Source organism: Capsicum annuum, chromosome 10, assembly GCF_002878395.1.
Source record: "Capsicum annuum cultivar UCD-10X-F1 chromosome 10, UCD10Xv1.1, whole genome shotgun sequence".
Classification (NCBI taxonomy): Eukaryota; Viridiplantae; Streptophyta; class Magnoliopsida; order Solanales; family Solanaceae; genus Capsicum; species Capsicum annuum.
Genome location: NC_061120.1, coordinates 53435028 through 53446520, shown reverse-complemented (window position 1 = coordinate 53446520; position 11493 = coordinate 53435028).

Here is an 11493-nt window from a genome sequence, read left to right as displayed (position 1 = left end):
GGTTCTCAGACTGATCTTAGCACCACATTTCATCCATAGACCGATGGTTAGTTAGAGCAAACTATTTGGGTTTTGGAGGATATTCTCCATGTATGTGTTATGGACTTTGGATGTCAGTGGGAGAAACACTTAGAATTAGTAGAATTTTCTTATAATAACAATATCTACCATTCGAGTATTGAGATGGAACTATTTGAGGCATTGTATGGTAGTCATTATCGATCTCGAATTGGCTGGTTTGAGACTTCTAAGGTTAGTCCTCGCGGTACTGCTTTTCTTTGTTTGTATTTGGAAGGAAGCAGGTAATTCAGGATAAACTGCGGGAACTTTAGAGTAGGCAGAACATTTATTCGTATCATAGGCTTCGATCATTGATTTTTGAATTGGTAGTTGATAAGTCGTCAATTTGACAATTAACTAGTATTTTTAAGCCTAAATTATCATTATTTTTTTATTGCTTTTTGTTACTTTCTTACTTAACGCTCTTTTATGTAGGTAAAAATTACAATGAGAAGATGAAAAATGAATCTTGATAAAAATGAGCTAAGGAGAAGGTGAAAGAGAAGAAATGTGAGCAAAATCCACAAAAGCTGAAATTGCAGGCCCAAGAGCCAACCCTCAATTACCGTGATCATGGACTAAGGATCACAATCACGGTCAGTCAATAAGTCAACCAAAGGGAGATCCCGATATTACTATCGTAATAGCGGTATGTCAATCACAGTCAAGGGATGGCGATTGCGGTAAAGCAAAAATATTTGTATGGCATTTTTGTAATATTTGAAAAATGTGAAATTAGGGCTTAAATAAAGATTTTTAGCTCATTTTTCATCCTATCTTTATCTTACATATTATTCAATCCTTAATTTAAGGTTTATCACTTGTAGGTTGCTTGAATTTACACAAATTTGAGGCCATAATTAATTAGTGGAATTTTAATGTGTAAATTTGGCTTTGTCTATTGAAGATTCATTTGAGTCTGAAGTATGGTTTGTCCTCTCTTTATTTTTCTTATGAATAAATTTGATGAACATCTTGGTGTGTTTGTTTTCATTATCCTTATGATGTGCTAGATCTACCTTTTGGGGTTATGCTTGATTAGGGTGAAATTATATTTGGGTTGTGATGTATTTGTATAAATCTTGGGGTAAATGCTTGCTTAAATCTAGACCTTTGGGACTAGTAGCAGGCCCACCAACTTTTCCTTAGGTCAAATGATTAATTAGCCTTTTATAGAATTAAAAGCCCCCTATATTTTCTTAGGCTAAACCTTGAGCTTTACGATGACTCAAGCCTTCCCTTGAACTTCAATTAGTTTCCTACCCTGGGTATGGTATTGTGTCAACATCTAGTATGATATTTTAGACTGCATAATTAACATTTACTTCCTTTATGACCTCAACCGAATTACTTGGGGGTCTAATGACTATATGAATGTTAAGGGAAGTTATGACTTTGGAATACTTGGACACTTATCATTTATCTAGCTTCGGTTTAAGCTCGTCGATTAGTTAATCTCAAATCATCCATTATACTGACGTTATTTATGGTATATTTACTGCATGGTACTCTAATACAAGTTTCTGTTCAAGTTCTACATTCTAAATCAGTTTATGGCACTATTATGATGATACAATTTACGGTTCAAATTCAAGTCCATCATTTATGGTACAAGAGATTTTTGGGTAAGCTATCACTTACAAGCATATTTAAACTTATCACTATTTGCATTTCCTCATTGTTTGCATCCACTGGGCTTATGACGGCTCAATTTGGTTCTTCCTTATATGTTTGCACCTTCTAAGCTTATGGGGCTCTAGTTAGGTTATATTTAGACTTTATTTATCTTAATTTATTTGTTCTTCCATGTTTATTATTTTACATAGATTGGTGTATTTATTTTTTATATAAACTTATCCATGATTCTGTTTGCTTTCTCATATTCTATAATACTTTTATTATAATTTAGCCACTTAGTAACTGTTGCGTTGGTACTCATAGTACACTTCTGCATCAATTAAACTAAAAAAGAAATAAAAAATTCTTTTTCAAATGAACTTAAAAAGATAAAAGTAAGATAAACAAATTAGACAGACGAAGTTTATAGAATCAATTACAAGTGTTTAATGGTAACATTGTCAGAAACAAAAATGCTCACATTTTCTTGAGGGAATGTTTGTCTAAAGAAGTGACTATGTATTGTTGTCACTCGTCACATTGTTAATCATCGTATTCAAAATCATATGACAAATTAATAGCCGTGCCTAGAACATGCAGATTAAGGTAATGCATTTTAGAGACGATACATACTTGAGCTGTATAGGCATCTTCCCGAGGTGTGGAAAATACAACCCCGTCTATTTCATTTCACTTGTCAATATTTACATGTACTTTAAGATTCTTAAATATAATGACAAATAATTTGGACCAGTTATTTATGATAATGATGAAAAGTCATAATAAGTTGTTCAAAATAGCTATAGCTAGACATACTTTAAAATAAGAGGTTTTTTAAATTACTTATGAGTACAAGTTGTACGTCTCTCTCTTTAACATCTCTTCTTGAACGACAACGATCGACAGTTAAGTCTAGTGCCGATGAGTCTCTATGGTATCAGGTAAGGTACTCTTCTCTCTACTCTTCACTCAAATCTATTCAACTTTTTTTACTTTACCCACTCCATCTCTCTCTCTCTCTCCACTCTCTTCTCCGTCTAGTCACCACCGTCTTTGGTGGTACCTTATATTTTCCGCCGAGACACAAACTAGTTCCACTGTTGGAATCAACGGTTTGGAGATGACCAATAAGCAGTGGTTTGTGTCAAGATTTGTTGAGCAAATAGGTAAATCAGATCCATCCTTCCGGTGAAGTATCGACTAAAATATTCTGGCACCAATTATGGCACTAGTTTTTAACCGGTGACTCACATCGTATATTTTCAGGCAGTCAAGTTTAGAAATGGTATCAACATCAGGTAAAGCAATGACAGAAAAATTTTGAATACCAATTTCTTCACCAACTTGATGAAATTCGATGGATTGATCAAGAAAACATTCTCACTATATCTTCTCACAGGATTAGGTGTACTCGTTTCATCTCTTCTAGTTTGTCTGGTCTAGGTTCTTGACTATGTAGAGGTGGATACATCCTATATATTTTTTATATCTATTTGTAACGACCCGATTTTCTGGAACTAAAACATCACACAGTGCTCATGATACCGAAGGACCACAAGCTAACCCTCTACTGATATCTATACCTAAACACTACATAATATAGATAATAAATGCAAAAACTGGCCATAAGGTTCAAAACATCTAAAAATACTCAAAATTTAAAAACTGAATACTGATAAATCTGTTCGAAAAGCCTCTAAATTGTCTTAGCTGTGGAGTTGATGGGACATGTCCCCAACTAACTCCGTCTACTAAAAATAAACTAAATCTGATGCGATAGTAAATTAAGGATCATCCTCGACTAAAGAGGACTCACTATTATATCTACTGCTGCTGACTGGGACTGAGATGCTAAGGGTACTATGCATCTCGTGCCTCTGAACTTATGGTATCAAATCAAAAACCATAGCGCAAATGCATCAGTACAAGATTATACTGAGTATGCAGATGAGGTAAGGCTAAATGCAAGGGATTATGCATGAACAATTACTTAACTGAATAATCATGAGAGTACTGAATTAGAGCATATGCATGAATGCTCAAACCATAATCACAATAATCATGACTTTGAATACTGAAACTCGAGTACTATATAACTGACGCCTGAACTTACTACTAATACTGAGATACTAAATAACTAAATCATCTGATACTGGTAACTAAGTACTGAGGTGAGATTAGTCTTATCTAGTGAGTGATCTCGGAATCTGAGGATACTGAAGCTGATTAACTGAATATACTCACATCAATGATAGAAGTCAGAGCTTTATACTCTTGACTGACTACATCAGAGATCAAACCTCTTTAATGGATGATTCCGAAGTCTACTATCAATGATAAGAAAGATCATGTCCGAATCTGACAACAATAATACTCAACTGGATCTGAGACTGAGACCAAGCCTATCTAATGGGTGATCTCTAGATCTAATAACAAGAATACTCAACTGAATCTGAGACTGAGATCAAGCCTATCTAACGGGTGATCTCTAGATCTGATAAAAAGAATACTCAACTGAATCTAAGACTGAGATCAAGCTTATCTTATGGTTTCTCTAGATCAGATAACAAGAATACTCAACTGAATTTGAGACTGAGATCAACCCTATCTAATGGGTAAACTCTAGTTCTGATAACAACAATACTCAACTGAATCTAAGACTGAGATCCAGCCTATCTGACGGGTGATCTCTAGATCTGATAATAAGAATACTCAACTGAATCTGAAACTGAGATTAAGCCTATCTAATAGGTGATCTCTAGATCTAATACCAAGAATACTTAACTAAATCTGAGACTGAGATCAAGCCTATCTGACATGTGATCTCTAGATCTGATAATAATAATACTCGACTGAATCTGAGATTGAGATCAAGCCTATCTGACGGGTGATCTATAGATCTGATAACAAGAATACTCAACTGAATTTGAGACTGAGATTAAGACTATCTAACGGGTGATCTCTAGATCTGATAATAAGAATGCTCAACTGAATCTAAGACTGAGATCAAGCATATCTGATGGGTGATCTCTAGATCTGATACTGAATAAATTTATATGGGACCAAGCCTATCTGACGGGTGGTCCATGAATTGATGAAACTATCTGAGTTCCTCACTGAGATAGATGACTGTATCTGACAGTCCTAATTTCTAAAGATTGATACTGAAATTTCAAATATGGGAAGTAGTTATTTTATCGACATGCCCCGAATCTCAACTGGTGGGGTCTAACCTGTAACCCCAGCAGGAAGGGTATCAATACCATGCCATAGGTAAAGATCTCTCTGGTCAAGCCTATCTGACAGGTGACCCTCGTAGGAACTCAAGCCTAAGGCATATAATAGTCAAGCCTATCTAACGGGTGACTAACCATTCTTGATAGGTGACTCCTGCATCCTGTGTTGGCTACGCAGTTCTAGAGTTTAGGGATTGCTCCTAATGACTCTGCCTCTCTGACGAGGAATCGCTATCCCTGACCTTGCTCGGTGCTAGCTCCTATTCCTAACTGAAAGACTCTGAACTGATACTTAAATGAACATAAACTAAGTTGAATCTGATACTGATCATATTCCTCGAATGGTCAAACTGAGTTAAACTGAATTCCCTTAGTTTTGGATCTGATGAAATGCTACTGAATCACGTCGTCTGACTGAACGACACAAAGCTTTGAATAGAGTACTCGATTACTACAGAGGTTAGAACTGAATACTTGAATACTACTAGATCTGAGCTGAGTACAAAACTGAGGCTAGATTACTAGTAATTTAGAGGCAACATAAATTATAGAGATTTCTTAAGTTTTGTATCTGTCCGAGAATACAGAGTTCTATAACTCACCGAGTCCTAAGAATGATGGCTCGAATGGGATTATCGTGAAAACTGACATAGGCTCTAAACAATAGCTAAATTATTGGGTATAAATACCCCCAGGACTCAATAACATAAAATTAAAACATAACCATCCTTGACTAATCATAACCACGGTCATTTATTCACCATCACAATCAATAAAACATCTCTTCAAGAATTTAGGAATCATAAACATGTGATAATATAGGGAGATATGCTATTGGCTCATACTCCATTCAATAAGTTCTTGCATCAAATACTTGGCATGTATTAAACTCTTGGCATGTGTCTAAGAGCACGCAATTAGAGAACGTCATACTATCACGTCACAATTCACTCATCAAACACTTAGCATGTATTAAGGTATTAGCATGTATCAAAGAGCACAAAATTGGGGAATTTCATACTATCATGTCTCAATCCGTCACTAAGGATTTTCAACAAACACTTGGCATGCATGGGCTTGCACACAATTGGGGATTTCTAGTCAACATGATATAATTGCTCTAATTCCTTCTTATAAGTATTTTATCAAACATATGGGGAGCGTGGTTTGTTTATTCAATAATTTCTTCACTTAATTCACATGAACACATCACTTAACAAACAACTTTAAAAGGGTTTATCATGAACATCACATGAATATCACATACTAGGGTCAAAGCTTGAAAACCTTACAAACAAACATGAATCAAAACTCAATAATAGTATGAACATCAATTTCAACTCACATGAATCATGAAAACCTATAAACATAAGATCTTTGAATTTTAGAAAAGGGTTCTTGAGCTTCTTAGATGAAAGGGACCCAAGAATTAACTTCTACATACCTTGGGGAAACTTCTTTCTTGAAGGCTCTTGGAGAGATTCTTGATTTCTTGATTTCTCTATATTTTTTTTGAAGAAGAAAGAAGGGTTTTGATTTTGTAGAAACCTTAGTTTTTGATGTTAGAGATGAAGAATGAAATTACGAGCCTTGATTGAATATAAATAGCAGCTAAAAAGAGTGGGAAAAGACCAAAAAACCCTTTTAAAATCAAGTTAAAATTATCGATCAGGGACTACGATGGTCGAAGTGGTGGTCCGTCGCTTAGTCTGACGGTCTGTCAGATCGTTCATCGCATATTGGCCCAGAAAAAATACACTGCCTTGAGGTACAGTTAAAGTGACGGTGCATCGCTAGGTTTGACGGTCCATCGGATCGTCCGTCGCATATTGGCTAAGATCATGTCACACTGCCTCAGCGCGACGGTCCCAGTGATGGTCCATCGCAGCTTCGATAGTCCATTATTCTGGCCGTCACACTTAGGCCAGACTTCCTTGATTGCGATGGTCTGAGAGACGGTCCAGCGCAAGCTCGATGGTTCGTCAACCCGGTCGTTGCACCTGGGTAGTTTCGACTGTCTTCAGTAAAATGGCCATAACGTCCTTGTTCTATACCGGATTTTGACGAAATTGGTATTGATGGAAATCTTATTCAATGATCTACATGAAAAATATCGATATTAGGGAAATTATACATGGTTAAAAATATTTATCACTTAGGAAGACACTTCTCAATCTTTTTAGACCAGATTTACACCTCACTTGACACGCTCTAAGGCTCAGACTATGAGAGAATTTTGTAGGGTCTTACACTATTTTTCAGTCCTTTCTTTCTTGGATTATTATCTGATTATATTGACTGTTTTATGAGATTACTTGTTCGTGTTTCTCTTTTACTTAGTAGGAATTAGTTGAGACTAGTATATCTATTTACCGTGGCATGTAATAGTATTTTTTTCTTGTGTTGGTGTTATCTTTCTAAAGTCGACCAAAGGTCTTGTGGTTAGTATAGTTCTTGTTATTGATTACTGTTTTATCAAAACTTGTGTTATAGTCTATTGGTTTTGTGTCTCTTGGTATACATGGTTAATTCATGATTTTCCCTGTAGATCCCTCCTAATATTACCATTGTGTCTTTTGAGCCTTACTTATTTGTTTTTTAGCCCTTTCAATTTTTTTGCCATTTTTTTCTCTTCTCTAATTTTTTAGTCGCTATGGTAGTCGATGGTAGACTAGATTCATGTCATAGTTCGGGGTTGGGTTGGGGTCTGGACTAGGATCTATGGTAAGGTGTGGTCTAGGTCTTTCAATGGGTTAGGATTAAGTCTAGGATTGAATTTGGGGTTAGGGTCAAGGGATAGTATGGTTAGGTGTGGTAAGAGAACTTCTAGGCTGAGATTTAGGACTTAGAACATAGGTACACTTTAAGGTAAGTCCATAGAGCTCATAAAGATTCTTATAAAATGAGGATTAGTTTAGATTATGCCCAGAAAATCAAATAGGTAGGATCTAAGGCGAAGGATGTGGATGAGTATTTGGCACTCGAGTAGTGTGAGGCGTAGAAATTTTATTAGTATCTTAATAGATAAGGAGCTTAGAGGGAAAGTGGTGGAGGTTAAGTGGGTTATATATAGGTTGATATCAATTAACTTGGTCATTGGAAGGTCAATCTTAAATATTATTAGTGCCCACGCTCCACAAACAGGATTGGATGATGAGGAGAAGAAGATTTTTTGGGATGTTTTGGATGAGTTGTTGAGAGGCACTTCTTGCATTCAGATATTTTTCATTGAAGAGGATCTCAATGGGTTTATTGGATCTTTATCGAGAGGTTATGATGATGTGCATGACGGTTTTGATTTTGGGGAGCAACAATAAAGGAGAAGCTTCTCTTTTTTATTTTTCCAAGGCTTTTGGGTTGTAGGCGACAAATTTAAGATTCTCGAAAAGGAATGAGTACTTTATAACCTTTTAAATTTTGGTGGCCAAGACCTAGATAGAATTTTTTTATCCTTAGGAACGATGATAGAGAAATTTTTAAAGACTATAAAGTCATATATAGCGAGAATTTTCCAACTCAACATAAGTCGTTGATGATGAACTTGGTTATCAAAAAGGGTAGAAATAAGAGTAGTAAGAAGGATCGGCCCAAAATTAAGTAGGGTAGCTTGAATTTGGCTAGTTCTTTTGAAATAAGGGAGAAGTTGATGACTATGGGGGCTTGGAGGAGTAGAGGGGATATGGATATTATGTGGGAGATGACTACCAGTTACATTAGGGAGACCACTAGAAAGGTGCTAGGTGTCTCGAGAGGCCCATCTAAAAAGTACTATGGGACTGGTAGTGGATCAAAAAAGTTAAGTAGAAGCTGAAGACTAAGAATGTGTCCTATGCTAAGTTTGATAAGAGCAAGGATGATAAGGAGATATCGACAAATAGGAAGGAGTATAAGTTAGTTAGAAGAGAGGCTAAGTTAGTGGTTACGATGGCTAAGACAACAACTTTTGAGATCTTATATATGGCTTTAGAGAAGAGAGACGGGGATAAGAAGTTGTGTAGGATTGTCAAGGATAGGGAGTGAAGGGCTCATGACCTTGACCAAGTGAAGTTCATCAAGAGGAAGTATGGTACAGTGTTGGTTGAGGATGCCTTCATTAGGAAAAGGTGACAGTTCTATTTCCATATAATTTTGAACAACGAGGGAGACAAAGATTTCATGCTGAGGGACTTGGAGAACTCAGAGAGAAGTTACAATTATAGTTATTTTAGGCATATCAAGGTTGAGAAGGTCAAGGAAAATATTTGTAGGATGCTTAAAGGTTGGGTGACTGGGCCAGACGATATTCTAGTGGAATTTTAGAAAAGCACTGGTTGATTAGTGATTTTTGGTAAAGCACTGGTGTGATATAGGGTTAGTGGGTATGAGTTCATCCGTAATAGTAGGGAAGATTGCTTTGTCTGTGTTTGGGATAACTTGTTCATAGTGTTTGGTGATGTTTATAATTTAAACATAGATTGTTTATAGTATTCTGCCGTGGGTATCTTGTTTCCTTTATTTGCTAGTAGTGTGTTATCCCTTATTTTTTTATACTGTTATCTGTCCTGAGCCAGGGGTCGAAACAACCTCTCTATTTTATTTGAGGTAGTGCTATGGATTATGTACACATTAGCTTTCCCAAAACCCACTATGTCATAATACAATGAATATTTTGTTGTTGTTGTTGTTGTACAAGTTGTACGAATCCCTAGCGCACATAAAAATAGTGAAGAACCACATATGGCATAGTATTCTTCTTCTTCTTCTTACTCTTCTTCTTCTTCTTTTGCTTTTCTTGTTCCTTCTCCTTCAGTTTTGAAATGATTAAATACATTAGGTAAAATTTGTAGTTAAGTCAATCTACTGTAAATTAAAATTAACTAAATTATCTTTTAAATTTATAGACAAACAACCTCTTCTAACAAATTTGATATAAATACTCATATCTTTATATCTACAATTAATGCATTCTTTCTCAAATAATTAAGTGGAGAGGCAAATTAATATATAAGACAACCCTAGTTCTTGTTGTTTTTCTCGAGTTTATTAAAATCTATATTTTTAAACAAAAAATTTCAAACACTTGTTCAAATAATCATATGAACAATCAAATAAAGTTTAAACTCTCTATTTACAACTTTAAATTCTTAACAATAAGTTCAACCCAACTAATGAACATTAACAAAATGAAGTTCAAACTATTTTCCAAAAATAGAAAAATCAGATTTTAAGAACTTCAACACAAGTTCAATCAACTTATGAATTATCAAAATGATGTTTCAAGAACTTCAAACACACGTTCAAATAGTTGAAAAACTATCAATATGAAGTTCAAACTATTTTGTGAAAAAAATAGTAAAACCAACATTAAGAAAAAGAGATGAAACAGAAAGATTTAAGTCCACCAAATTCACTGTGTGTCCTTAAGGAAATTATTTTCCTCAAGTACTCGAGGTTATAAAATATATCCTCCTAGGATAAAATGTATCACTTCGACTGAATAACGGTACCTCAAATTCTATCAAACTATGAATGCCCTCAATGGGAGCAAATCACACAAGAGTTTTTTCACGAAAGAGTAGTATTTTTTCTTCTAAATTTCATGTCTATACCATAGGAAAAATTCAGATATTTATAGACATCAAGGTATTGCTTCATGAAGAGAAGCAATGGTTCAGAAAGGTGCAACTCTTTGAAAAAGGTGCATCTCTTTGAAAAAGTCACAACCCTTTGGAAAGGTCATAACCATCCAATCTGAAAATATGCCTATTTAAATTGAATCCTTTCTTTTAGTGTCTTTTCGAAAAAAAAACCTATTCATTTTTCATTCAAACCTCTTAAAAATCCAATAATTTGCCACATGAATGAGGAATGACTATTTTATAAACACTTTATAGTCAAGTGTATGATTTACAAGAAAAGACTAGTTGCATCTAAATAAGTGGATTTTTTTTCGATCTGCCACATCTGTTCATAGTGAACATGCATCGGATACGCTTGGTCAATCGGTAGATTTGATATCTTTAAATTTTCAAACTGTAATATACACCTAGAGAATACAAGTCACATAACCAACCTTTTACCATTTATGGTTCTCATGATTTTATTTGTTTCAGCTATGAAAACATCTCGATTTCATGAGAGCATAGAGGATAGGCCTTTACAAACATTCTCCTTGAAGCGACTTCTACTTCACCCTCACATAGGTGATTCCTAAACATTTAATCCTTTAGATCAAACTATTTGGTCAAATCTTTCAAACTTAGAAATCATTAAAAAGCTTCAAACCATAATCCTTATCCTTGTTCTTTAAACATTATCTTCATCATGAGAATGGATAAAGTATATTGACAATGTTGAACCATCAATCACAACTTTTATTGATCTCCTTGAACCTAGATATTAAGATCTCCAGTCTGCTAGGTAGAGTTACCACTATTCTAACTTATCCCAGGCCTAAAACTAATTTCCTTTGATAATTTCTCAACTCCCTCTCTAGATAGTCCTTTTTTGTAAGTGGATCCAACACATTATCCTTTGACTTCACATAGTCAATAGTGATAATTCCACTAAAGAGTTGTTCTCTGACGGTATTATTTCCTTA